We start from the raw sequence: 13,779 nt of genomic DNA, 5'->3' as shown, positions 1-13,779 counted from the left end.
AATGTGGAGGTTATATACAGGGGGTACTGGTACAGAGTCAATGTGGAGGTTATATACTGGGTATTACGGTACAGAGTCAATGTGGAGGTTATATACAGGGGGTACTGGTACAGAGTCAATGTGGAGGTTATATACAGGGGGTTACGGTACAGAGTCAATTCGGAGGCTATATACAGGGGGTACCGGTACAGAGTCAATGTGGAGGCTATATACAGGGGGTACCAATACAGAGTCAATGTGGAGGCTATATACAGGGGGTACCGGTACAGAGTCAATGTGGATGCTATATACAGGGGGTACCGGTACAGAGTCAATGTGGAGGCTATATACAGGGGGTACCAGTACAGAGTCAATGTGGAGGCTATATACAGGGGGTACCGGTACAGAGTCAATGTGGAGGCTATATACAGGGTATTACGGTACAGAGTCAATGTGGAGACTATATACAGGGGGTACCGGTACAGAGTCAATGTGGAGGCTATATACAGGGTATTACGGTACAGAGTCAATGTGGAGGTTATATACAGGGGGTACTGGTACAGAGTCAATGTAAAGGTTATATACAGGGGGTACCGATACAGAGTCAATGTGGAGGATATATACAGGGGGTACCGGTACAGAGTCAATTTGGAGGCTATATACAGGGGGTACCGGTACAGAGTCAATTCGGAGGCTATATACAGGGGGTACCGGTACAGAGTCAATGTGGAGGGTATATACAGGGGGTACCGATACAGAGTCAATGTGGAGGCTATATACAGGGGTTACGGTACAGAGTCAATGTGGAGGCTATATACAGGGGGTACCGGTACAGAGTCAATGTGGAGGCTATATACAGGGTATTACGGTACAGAGTCAATGTGGAGGCTATATACAGGGGGTACCGGTACAGAGTCAATGTGGAGGCTATATACAGGGGGTACCAGTACAGAGTCAATGTGGAGGCTATATACAGGGGGTACTGGTACAGAGTCAGTGTGTGGGGGTACAGGTTAGTTGAGGTAATCTGTACATGTAGGTGGGGGTGAAGTGACTTTAGATGATAAACAGCGAGTAGCAGCAGTGTACAAAACAAATGGGGGAGGTTCAATGTAATTAGTCTGGTGGCCATTTGATTAATTATTCAGCAGTCTTATGTCTTGGGGGTAGAAGTTATTAAGGAGGCTTCTGGTTCTAGACTTGGTGCTCCCCAGTTTCAGGAGCGTGGTAGGAGACACATTACAGTCATTGCTACCACAGTCATTGACCTGTAACATTACAGTGTGTCTGCTACCACAGTCATTGACCTGTAACAGTGTCTGCTACCACAGTCATTTACCTGTAACATTACAGTGTGTCTGCTACCACAGTCATTGACCTGTAACATTACAGTGTGTCTGCTACCACAGTCATTGACCTGCAACATTACAGTGTGTCTGCTACCACAGTCATTGACCTGTAACATTACAGTGTGTCTGCTACCACAGTCATTGACCTGTAACATTACAGTGTGTCTGCTACCACAGTCATTGACCTGCAACATTACAGTGTGTCTGCTACCACAGTCATTGACCTGTAACATTAGAGTGTGTCTGCTACCACAGTCATTTACCTGTAACATTACAGTGTGTCTGCTACCACAGTCATTGACCTGTAACATTACAGTGTGTCTGCTACCACAGTCATTGACCTGCAACATTACAGTGTGTCTGCTACCACAGTCATTGACCTGTAACAGTGTCTGCTACCACAGTCATTTACCTGTAACATTACAGTGTGTCTGCTACCACAGTCATTGACCTGTAACATTACAGTGTGTCTGCTACCACAGTCATTGACCTGCAACATTACAGTGTGTCTGCTACCACAGTCATTGACCTGTAACATTACAGTGTGCCTGCTACCACAGTCATTGACCTGTAACATTACAGTGTTTCTGCTACCACAGTCATTGACCTGTAACAGTGTCTGCTACCACAGTCATTGACCTGTAACATTACAGTGTGTCTGCTACCACAGTCATTGACCTGTAACATTACAGTGTGTCTGCTACCACAGTCATTGACCTGTAACATTACAGTGTGTCTGCTACCACAGTCATTGACCTGTAACATTACAACGTGTCTGCTACCACAGTCATTGACCTGTAACATTACAGTGTCTCTGCTACCACAGTCATTGACCTGTAACATTACAGTGTTTCTGCTACCACAGTCATTGACCTGTAACATTACTAACAGTGTCTGTAACTGCTACCACAGTCATTGACCTGTAACATTACAGTGTGTCTGCTACCACAGTCATTGACCTGTAACATTACAGTGTGTCTGCTACCACAGTCATTGACCTGCAACATTACAGTGTGTCTGCTACCACAGTCATTGACCTGTAACATTACAGTGTGTCTGCTACCACAGTCATTGACCTGTAACATTACAACGTGTTTGCTGAAACAGTCATTTAACGGGATCGGTGTTTCCCTGCGGGACAGTCGAGCTAACGTAGGCTAACGTAGGCTAACGTAGGCTAATGTGATTAGAATGAGGTTGTAATGACCAAAAAACAAAAAAAATCCCAGGACATAGACATACCTGATATACTGTCAGTTAAACGGCTGTGATATCAGACACATTATAATGTTTTAGTTAAATGACTGTGGTAACAAGGCTCTGGGTCTCCACAGTCCCAGTCCCCTAATCTCAGTGTTATGTTAATAAGTTGTTGCTGTTGTTTGTTGCTTGCCAAACAGAAAGGGTGCATACTGCCACCAGGAGGGTGTTGTTTGATCAGGTATGAAAGCCAATATTGTTGATTTACTGCCACCTGCAATTACGGAATGTTTGCTCATGAGTTCATTGGCTGATCCGTCCTGATGACCTGGATGGAATTATGTGAGACTTCCTTAAACCCATAAGAAGTCCCACCCAGTTTACTACTTCAAAATGGTGGAAACAGGGGTGGCAGGTAGCCTAGTGGTTAGAGCGTTGAACTAGTAACGCGTAAGGTTGCAAGATCGAATCCCCGAGCTGGCTAGGTAAAAAAATATGTTGTTCTGCCCCTGAACAAGGCAGTTAACCCACTGTTCCTAGGCCGTCATTGAAAATAAGAATTTGTTCTTAACTGACTTGCAGAGTTAAATAAAGGTAAAATCAAAAGAACGTCTTTGCTGAAACAGTTTTTTTCTCTCTGTACAGTCTGTACATTAACATATATCCATTTTTTTTTCTACAAATGTAGATTGGGTACAAACAACTAAGCAGACACATTGAGGTTTCATGTAATGTAGTATCAGACAGAAAGGGAGTATACTGCCACCTAGAGGGTATTGTTTTAACAGGTATAAAGACAATGTAGAAACTCAATTTAATCAGTTCTCTCTCCCGTCTTTCCAGTCCTTACCCACAATTTGACCTGGAATTTGGCAACGTAAGATTAGGTGCAGCAGAATGAAAGAAGGTAAATATTTTAACTATGCAATTAGGGTTTCTACAGGGTCTCTACAGTCCCAGTAACCTAGTCTCAGGGTCTCTGCAGTCCCAGTAACCTAGTCTCAGGGTCTCTACAGTCCCAGTAACCTAGTCTCAGGGTCTCTGCAGTCCCAGTAACCTAGTCTCAGGGTCTCTACAGTCCCAGTAACCTAGTCTCAGGGTCTCTACAGTCCCAGTAACCTAGTCTCATGGTCTCTACAGTTCCAGTAAGCTAGTCTCAGGGTCTCTGCAGTCCCAGTAAGCTAGTCTCAGGGTCTCTACAGTCCCAGTAACCTAGTCTCAGGGTCTCTACAGTCCCAGTAACCTAGTCTCAGGGTCTCTACAGTCCCAGTAACCTAGTCTCAGGGTCTCTACAGTCCCAGTAACCTAGTCTCATGGTCTCTACAGTCCCAGTAAGCTAGTCTCAGGGTCTCTGCAGTCCCAGTAACCTAGTCTCAGGGTCTCTACAGTCCCAGTAAGCTAGTCTCAGGGTCTCTACAGTCCCAGTAACCTAGTCTCAGGGTCTCTGCAGTCCCAGTAAGCTAGTCTCAGGGTCTCTGCAGTCCCAGTAACCTAGTCTCAGGGTCTCTACAGTCCCAGTAACCTAGTCTCAGGGTCTCTACAGTCCCAGTAACCTAGTCTCAGGGTCTCTACAGTCCCAGTAACCTAGTCTCAGGGTCTCTACAGTCCCAGTAACCTAGTCTCAGGGTCTCTACAGTCCCAGTAACCTAGTCTCAGGGTCTCTACAGTCCCAGTAACCTAGTCTCAGGGTCTCTACAGTCCCAGTAACCTAGTCTCATGGTCTCTACAGTCCCCCAGTCTCAGGGTCTCTGCAGTCCCAGTAAGCTAGTCTCAGGGTCTCTACAGTCCCAGTAACCTAGTCTCATGGTCTCTACAGTCCCAGTAACCTAGTCTCAGGGTCTCTGCAGTCCCAGTAAGCTAGTCTCAGGGTCTCTACAGTCCCAGTAACCTAGTCTCATGGTCTCTACAGTCCCAGTAACCTAGTCTCAGGGTCTCTGCAGTCCCAGTAAGCTAGTCTCAGGGTCTCTACAGTCCCAGTAACCTAGTCTCATGGTCTCTACAGTCCCAGTAACCTAGTCTCAGGGTCTCTGCAGTCCCAGTAAGCTAGTCTCAGGGTCTCTGCAGTCCCAGTAACCTAGTCTCAGGGTCTCTACAGTCCCAGTAACCTAGTCTCAGGGTCTCTACAGTCCCAGTAACCTAGTCTCATGGTCTCTACAGTCCCAGTAACCTAGTCTCAGGGTCTCTACAGTCCCAGTAACCTAGTCTCAGGGTCTCTGCAGTCCCAGTAACCAGTCTCAGGGTCTCTACAGTCCCAGTAACCTAGTCTCATGGTCTCTACAGTCCCAGTAACCTAGTCTCAGGGTCTCTACAGTCCCAGTAACCTAGTCTCAGGGTCTCTACAGTCCCAGTAACCTAGTCTCAGGGTCTCTACAGTCCCAGTAACCTAGTCTCATGGTCTCTACAGTCCCAGTAACCTAGTCTCAGGGTCTCTACAGTCCCAGTAACCTAGTCTCAGGGTCTCTACAGTCCCAGTAACCTAGTCTCATGGTCTCTACAGTCCCAGTAACCTAGTCTCATGGTCTCTACAGTCCCAGTAACCTAGTCTCAGGGTCTCTACAGTCCCAGTAACCTAGTCTCAGGGTCTCTACAGTCCCAGTAACCTAGTCTCAGGGTCTCTACAGTCCCAGTAACCTAGTCTCAGGGTCTCTACAGTCCCAGTAACCTAGTCTCAGGGTCTCTACAGTCCCAGTAACCTAGTCTCATGGTCTCTACAGTCCCAGTAAGCTAGTCTCAGGGTCTCTGCAGTCCCAGTAAGCTAGTCTCAGGGTCTCTACAGTCCCAGTAACCTAGTCTCAGGGTCTCTACAGTCCCAGTAACCTAGTCTCAGGGTCTCTGCAGTCCCAGTAAGCTAGTCTCATGGTCTCTACAGTCCCAGTAAACTAGTTATTTGGAATTCAGTAGTGGGTGTTGCAACAGAGGACAGATGATTTTAACACGCTGCACTCGGCGGTCCCATTCTGTGATGCGTAATGAAGGTTGCCAGGTGTGCCTAAGGAGGGTTACCAGGTGTGCCTAAGGAGGGTTACCAGGTGTGCCTAAGGAGGGTTACCAGGTGTGCCTAAGGAGGGTTACCAGGTGTGCCTAAGGAGGGTTACCAGGTGTGCCTAAGGAGGGTTACCAGGTGTGCCTAGGGAGGGTTACCAGGTGTGCCTAAGGAGGGTTGCCAGGTGTGCCTAAGGAGGGTTGCCAGGTGTGCCTAAGGAGGGTTGCCAGGTGTGCCTAAGGAGGGTTGCCTGGTGTGCCTAAGGAGGGTTGCCAGGTGTGAGTAATGAGGGTTGCCAGGTGTGAGTAATGAGGGTTGCCTGGTGTGAGTAATGAGGGTTGCCAGGTGTGAGTAATGAGGGTTGCCAGGTGTGAGTAATGAGCGTTGCCAGGTGTGCCTAAGGAGGGTTGCCAGGTGTGCAAAATGAGGGTTGCAGGCGTAAGTAATGAGGGTTGCCAGGTATGAGTAATGATGGTTGCCAGGTGTGAGTAATTAGGGTTGCCAGGTGTGAGTAATGAGGGTTGCCAGGTGTGAGTAATGAGGGTTGCCAGGTGTGAGTAATGAGGGTTGCCAGGTGTGCCTAAGGAGGGCTGCCAGGTGTGCAAAATGAGGGTTGCAGGCGTAAGTAATGAGGGTTGCCAGGTGTGAGTAATGAGGGTTGTCAGGTGTAAGTAATTAGGGTTGCCAGGTGTGAGTAATGAGGGTTGCCAGGTTTGCTTAAAGATGGGTTGCCAGGACCGGTGGTTAGTAGACCGGCGACGTGGAGCGCCGGAGGGGAGGAGTGGGAGAAGACGTAACAGATGCCCCTTTTCCAACAAGTTAGTTCATCAATATTCTGCACCACTAGATCTGCCCCGGTCAACTGTAAGTGGTGTTATTGTGAAGTGGAAATGTTTAGGAGCAACAACGGTTCAGACGCGAAGTGGTAGGCCACACAAGCTCACAGAATGGGACCGACGAGTGCTGAAGCGTGTAAAAATCACATGTCCTCTGTTGTAACACTCACTGCTGAATTCCAAACTGCCTCTGGAAGCAACGTCAGTACAATAACTGTTCGTCGGGAGCTTCATGAAATGGGTTTCCATGGCCGAGCAGCCGCACACAAGCCTAAGATCACCATGCGCAATGCCAAGCGTCGGCTGGAGTTGTGTAAAGATCGCCACCATTGGACTCTGGAGCAGTGGAAACACGTTCTCTGGAGTGATGAATCACGCCTCACCATCTAGTACCCTTAGTCCCCTGGTCCCTGTAAAGTTTGGTGGAGGAGGAATATGGTCTCCCTCTAGTCCCCCTAGTCCCTTAGTCCCCTAGTCCCCATAGTCCCTCTAGTCCCCTAGTCCCCTAGTCCACCTAGTCCCCTAGTCCCCCTAGTACCCCTAGTCCCCCTAGTCCCCCTAGTACCCCTAGTCCCCTTAGTCCCCCTAGTCCCCATAGTCCCCTAGTCTCCCTAGTCCCCTAGTCCCCCTAGTACCCTTAGTCCCCTAGTCCCCTAGTACCCTTAGTCCCCCTGGTCCCCCTTAGTCCCTCTAGTCCCCTAGTACCCTTAGTCCCCCTAGTCCCCCCCTAGTCCCCCTAGTACCCTTAGTCCCCCTAGTCCCCTAGTACCCCTAGTCCCCCTAGTCCCCTAGTCCCCCTAGTCCCCCTAGTCCCCCTAGTCCCCCTAGTCCCCTTAGTCCCCCTAGTCCCCCTAGTACCCTTAGTCCCCCTAGTCCCCCTAGTACCCTTAGTCCCCCTAGTCCCCCTAGTCCCCCTAGTCCCCTAGTCCCCCTAGTCCCCCTAGTCCCCCTAGTCCCCTAGTCCCCTAGTCCCCTTAGTCCCCTAGTCCCCTAGTCCCCCTAGTACCCCTAGTCCCCCTAGTCCCCTAGTCCCATAGTCCCCCTAGTCCCCCTAGTACCCCTAGTCCCCCTAGTCCCCCTAGTACCCTAGTCCCCCTAGTCCCCCTAGTCCCCTAGTCCCCCTAGTCCCCCCCTAGTCCCCCTAGTCCCCCTAGTCCCCCTAGTCCCCCTAGTCCCCCTAGTCCCCTAGTTCCCTTAGTCCCCCTAGTCCCCTAGTACCCTTAGTCCCCCTAGTCCCCCTAGTCCCCTTAGTCCCCCTAGTCCCCTAGTCCCCCTAGTCCCATAGTTCCCCTAGTCCCCCTAGTCCCCCTAGTCCCCCTAGTACCCTTAGTCCCCCTAGTCCCCCTAGTCCCCTAGTACCCCTAGTCCCCCTAGAACCCTTAGTCCCCCTAGTCCCCCTAGTACCCTTAGTCCCCCTAGTCCCCCTAGTCCCCCTAGTACCCTTAGTCCCCTAGTCCCCTAGTCCCCCTAGTCCCCCCCTTAGTCCCCCTAGTACCCTTAGTCCCCTAGTCCCCCTAGTACCCCTAGTCCCCCTAGTCCCCTAGTCCCCTAGTTACCCCTAGTCCCCCTAGTCCCCCTAGTCCCCTAGTCCCCCTAGTCCCCCTAGTACCCCTAGTCCCCTAGTCCCCCTAGTACCCTTAGTCCCCCTAGTCACTACTCTACTACCACATATCTACAACACAATATCCATGTGTACGTGTGTGTAGAGTGTGTCTTATCGTGTGTGTTTGCGTCTGTGTGTGTCTGTGTGTATCTGTTCCTGTGTGTGTCTGTTCCTGTGTGTCTGTGTGTATCTGTTCCTGTGTGTGTGTGTGTCTGTGTGTGTGTGTGTGTCTGTGTGTGTGTGTGTGTGTGTGTCTGTGTGTATCTGTTCCTGTGTGTGTGTGTCTGTGTGTATCTGTTCCTGTGTGTGTCTGTGTGTATCTGTTCCTGTGTGTGTGTGTGTCTGTGTGTGTGTGTCTGTGTGTGTGTGTGTCTGTGTGTATCTGTTCCTGTGTGTGTGTGTGTCTGTGTGTGTGTGTGTGTCTGTGTGTGTGTGTGTGTGTGTGTGTGTCTGTGTGTATCTGTTCCTGTGTGTGTGTGTCTGTGTGTGTGTGTCTGTGTGTGTGTGTTGTTTCACAGTCCCAGCTGCTCCATTTAAATCTGATTCTACATAAGGTGTATTTTAATCTGGTTTAAAATCTGATTCTCCTGCTGCATCAGTTACCTAATGTGGAATAAAGTTCCATGTAGTCATGTCTCTATGTGGTACTGTGGAATAGAGTTCCATGTAGTCATGGCTCTATGTAGTACTGTGGAATAGAGTTCCATGTAGTCATGGTTCTATGTGGTACTGTGGAATAGAGTTCCCTGTAGTCATGACTCTATGTAGTACTGTGGAATAGAGTTCCATGTAGTCATGGCTCTATGTAGTACTGTGCACCTCCCATAGTCTGTTCTGGACTTGGGAGCTGTGAAGAGACCTCTTGTGGCATGTCTTGTAGGGTATGAATGGGTGTCTGAGCTGTGTGTCAGTAGTTTAAACAGACCTCTGGTGGCATGTCTTGTGGGGTATGGATGGGTGTCTGAGCTGTGTGTTAGTAGATTAAATAGACAGCTCGGTGCATTCAGCTTGTCAACACTTCTTATAAATACAAGTACTGTTGAAGGTAATCTCTCCTCCACTTTGAGCCGTGAGAGATTTACATACATATTATTAATATTAGCTCTCTGTGTACATCCAAGGGCCAGCGGGTGGGGTGAGAGGGAGGGAGAGCGAGAGAGAGGGGGAGAGAAGAATGGCGATATCAGATCAATTTCTCCTGCAGCATCTTCTCTCTGTCAATAAAAGAGGCAGAGAAAGTGTTTACCTCTGCGTACACACACACACACACACACACACACACACACACATACACACAATGTTCCCAGAGTAACAATAGGATATATGTATTACAGTTTTCAATTGCTATCAAGCATCGGTCAATACTGAAGCCACTTTTTCAAAGTTCTTCACACAGTCTTCTACATGACCAACATGCATGACCAGGACTGTGACCATGACCAGGACCAGGACCAGGACCATGACCAGGTCCATGACCAGGACCATGACCATGACCATGACCATGACCAGGACCATGACCAGGTCCATGACCATGACCAGGACCAGGACCAGGACCGTGACCATGACCAGGTCCATGACCAGGACCAGGACCAGGACCATGACCAGGACCAGGACCATGACCAGGACCATGACCAGGTCCATGACCAGGACCAGGACCATGACCAGGACCAGGACCAGGACCATAACCAGGACCATGACCATGACCAGGACCGTGACCATGAACAGGACCATGACCAGGACCACGACCAGCACCAGAACCAGGACCAGGACCAGGACCAATCTCACCTCCAAAACCACCAGAACACAAGCTGGTTCAAAATCAGCTGGTTCGACCATAACACTGGCAAAGATTCTCACTCAGAAAACATACACCATCACTCATAACACACTGACCTAAAAACCTCTAACAGGAAGCATTACATAAATGATGAACATTTCTCTATGAAGTTTGAATAATTGAATGATATTTTCACATAAATCAGTATTTCTTTATAGAATAAGAATAACACCTTTTCACTTTGACTAAATTATATGTCACAACAATGAATCAGACATGCAACAATTTACTTCAATAGCCTTCATTTTTTCTATAATCACTCATACTGTACAGTACTGTGAGGGTTCTAGTTCTCATCAACATGTATAACACTCATACTGTATAGTACTGTGAGGGTTCTAGTTCTCATCAACATGTCTAGTATAATCCCTCCTACTGCACAGTACTGTGAGGGTTCTAGTTCTCATCAACATGTATAATCCCTCCTACTGCACAGTACTGTGAGGGTTCTAGTTCTCATCAACATGTATAATCACTCATACTGTACAGTACTGTGAGGGTTCTAGTTCTCATCAACATGTATAATCCCTCCTACTGCACAGTACTGTGAGGGTTCTAGTTCTCATCAACATGTATAATCACTCATACTGTACAGTACTGTGAGGGTTCTAGTTCTCATCAACATGTATAATCACTCATACTGTACAGTACTGTGAGGGTTCTAGTCCTCATCAACATGTATAATCACTCATACTGTACAGTACTGTGAGGGTTCTAGTCCTCATCAACATGTATAATCACTCATACTGTACAGTACTGTGAGGGTTCTAGTCCTCCCTCTCTCCTGCATTTGGCCACAAGTTCTCATCAACATCACACCTTATTTCTTCTCTGGTGATGCATCTTGGAAAGTATCTTCTGGAATGTCTAATCAAACCCTGGCGGTCTTCAGGAGAAGTGTCTCTACACCCTGGCGGTCTTCAGGAGACGTGTCTCTACACCCTGTCAGTCTTCAGGAGAAGTGTCTATACACCCTCAGTCTTCAGGAGAAGTGTCTCTACACCCCTAGTCTTCAGGGCGGTCTCTTCAGGAGAAGTGTCTCCACACCCTGGCGGTCTTCAGGAGAAGTGTCTCTACACCCCAGTCTTCAGGAGAAGTGTCTCAGTAGAAGTGTCTCACACCCTGCCAGTCTTCAGGAGAAGTGTCTCTACACCCTCTCTACACACCCTGCCAGTCTTCAGGAGAAGTGTCTCTACACCCTGCCAGTCTTCACCCTGCCAGTCTTCAGGAGAAGTGTCTCTACACCCTGGCAGTCTTCAGGAGAAGTGTCTCTACACCCTGCCAGTCTTCAGGAGAAGTGTCTCTACACCCTGCCAGTCTTCAGGAGAAGTGTCTCTACACCCTGCCAGTCTTCAGGAGAAGTGTCTCTACACCCTGCCAGTCTTCAGGAGAAGTGTCTCTACACCCTGCCAGTCTTCAGGAGAAGTGTCTCTACACCCTGCCAGTCTTCAGTAGAAGTGTCTCTACACCCTGCCAGTCTTCAGGAGAAGTGTCTCTACACCCTGCCAGTCTTCAGGGAAATGTCTCTACACCCTGCCAGTCTTCAGGGAAGTGTCTCTACACCCTGGCAGTCTTCAGGAGAAGTGTCTTCACACCCTGCCAGTCTTCAGGAGAAGTGTCTCCACACCCTGGCAGTCTTCAGGAGAAGTGTCTTCAGGAGAACACACCCTGCCAGTCTTCAGGAGAAGTGTCTCCACACCCTGCCAGTCTTCAGTAGAAGTGTCTCTACACCCTGCCAGTCTTCAGGGGAAGTGTCTCTACACCCTGCCAGTCTTCAGGAGAATTGTCTCTACACCCTGCCAGTCTTCAGGGGAAGTGTCTCTACACCCTGCCAGTCTTCAGGGGAAGTGTCTCTACACCCTGGCAGTCTTCAGGAGAATTGTCTCTACACCCTGCCAGTCTTCAGGAGAAGTGTCTTCACACCCCGCCAGTCTTCAGGAGAATTGTCTCTACACCCTGCCAGTCTTCAGGGGAAATGTCTCTACACCCTGCCAGTCTTCAGGGGAAGTGTCTCTACACCCTGGCAGTCTTCAGGAGAAGTGTCTTCACACCCCGCCAGTCTTCAGGAGAAGTGTCTCCACACCCTGGCAGTCTTCAGGAGAAGTGTCTCCACACCCCGGCAGTCTTCAGGAGAAGTGTCTCCACACCCTGGCAGTCTTCAGGAGAAGTGTCTCCACACCCTGGCAGTCTTCAGGAGAAGTGTCTCCACACCCTGCCAGTCTTCAGGAGACGTGTCTCTACACCCTGTCAGTCTTCAGGAGAAGTGTCTCCACACCCTGCCAGTCTTCAGGAGAAGTGTCTCCACACACTGGCAGTCTTCAGGAGAAGTGTCTCTACACCCTGGCAGTCTTCAGGAGAAGTGTCTTCACACCCCGCCAGTCTTCAGGGGAAGTGTCTCTACACCCTGGCAGTCTTCAGGAGGAGTGTCTCCACACCCTGGCAGTCTTCAGGAGAAGTGTCTCCACACCCTGCATTCATAGCATCCAGTAAGGACATCTGGTCATGTGGATGGTGGTCATATACCTTCCTCCTCCACGCAGAGACAGACTCCTCTATGCGGTTTAGGAGGTGGGAGTATGGAGACAAGAATAGTACTGACATCCTGGGATGTGCAGTAAACCAGTCTGTGACTGCAGCATTGTGGTGGAATGCCACATTATCCCACACAACAACGAAGGTAGGGGAGTTTCTGGCCCCTCTCTCCTCCACTGGCACACGTCGATTATGCAGCTCATCTAGAAAATAAGTGAGCCTCTCTGTATGGTAGGGGCCAATGAGTGGTTTGTGTAACAGCAAACCATCGTTGCGCAGTGCTGCACACATTGTGATGTTAGCCCTTCTCTGGATAGCCAAGGTTGCTCTCTGTCCAGTCACATTTCTTCCCCTGCAGTGTTTTTGCCAGGTTGAATCCAGTTTCATCCACAAAGATGAATGTATGGGCAGTTTGCCTGGCTTCCATCTCCACTACTCTCTCAACTATAATAAATCCACAGTTTTACAGTAAATTTACATTATGTATAGCTGTGTATGTAAACCCTGTTTGGTTATTGAACAGACATCTTACCTGGACATATTGATGCTGGAGTTCTTTCAAACGTTCATCTTCAACCTTGTTTTATGTTTCTCTAGGCAATTGTCATTGTGCTGACCGTATTCACATTCCCAAAAGGGATTGTCTGCCAGCATTCTGTCCCGGATTTCCTACAGTTTTATTGCATTGTTGTCAATTACCATGGCAATTTCCTGAGCATCTGATAATGTTCTGCCTCTCCCTCCTGTGGGAGACAACCTTTGGATCCTACTGAAAAACACAAAACAATCAATATATTTCCAAATGTCAGTACATGTAAAAAAAAAAATACTGTATTGTACTGTAATATGTAGTTCAATTATCATTGAAGGATGCATATCTCACCTGTTGTTTTGCCGGAAAATGTGTACTATTGATGCAACTGTTGAACGCTGGTTGGTTGCAGCCTTAAACCGGCCTCTCTGAGACACCATGGTTTACAATGGTCAGTAATTATGTCCCTCATCTCATCTGAGACACCATGGTTTACAATGGTCAGTAATTATGTCCCTCATCTCATCTGAGACACCATGGTTTACAATGGTCAGTAATTATGTCCCTCATCTCATCTGAGACACCATGGTTTACAATGGTCAGTAATTATGTCCCTCATCTCATCTGAGACACCATGGTTTACAATGGTCAGTAATTATGTCCCTCATCTCATCTGAGACACCATGGTTTACATGGTCCCTCATCTTTGAGACACATGGTTTACAATGGTCAGTAATTATGTCCCTCATCTCATCTGAGACACCATGGTCAGTAATTATTTCATCTCATCTGAGACACCATGGTTTACAATGGTCAGTAATTATGTGAGACACCATGGTTTACAATGGTCAGTAATTATGTCCCTCATCTCATCTGAGACACCATGGTTTACAACATGGTCAGTAATTATGTCCCTCATCTCATCAGA

This window comes from Oncorhynchus tshawytscha, linkage group LG25 (assembly GCF_018296145.1).
Source record: "Oncorhynchus tshawytscha isolate Ot180627B linkage group LG25, Otsh_v2.0, whole genome shotgun sequence".
Classification (NCBI taxonomy): Eukaryota; Metazoa; Chordata; class Actinopteri; order Salmoniformes; family Salmonidae; genus Oncorhynchus; species Oncorhynchus tshawytscha.
Note: the sequence above shows the minus strand (reverse complement) of the source record.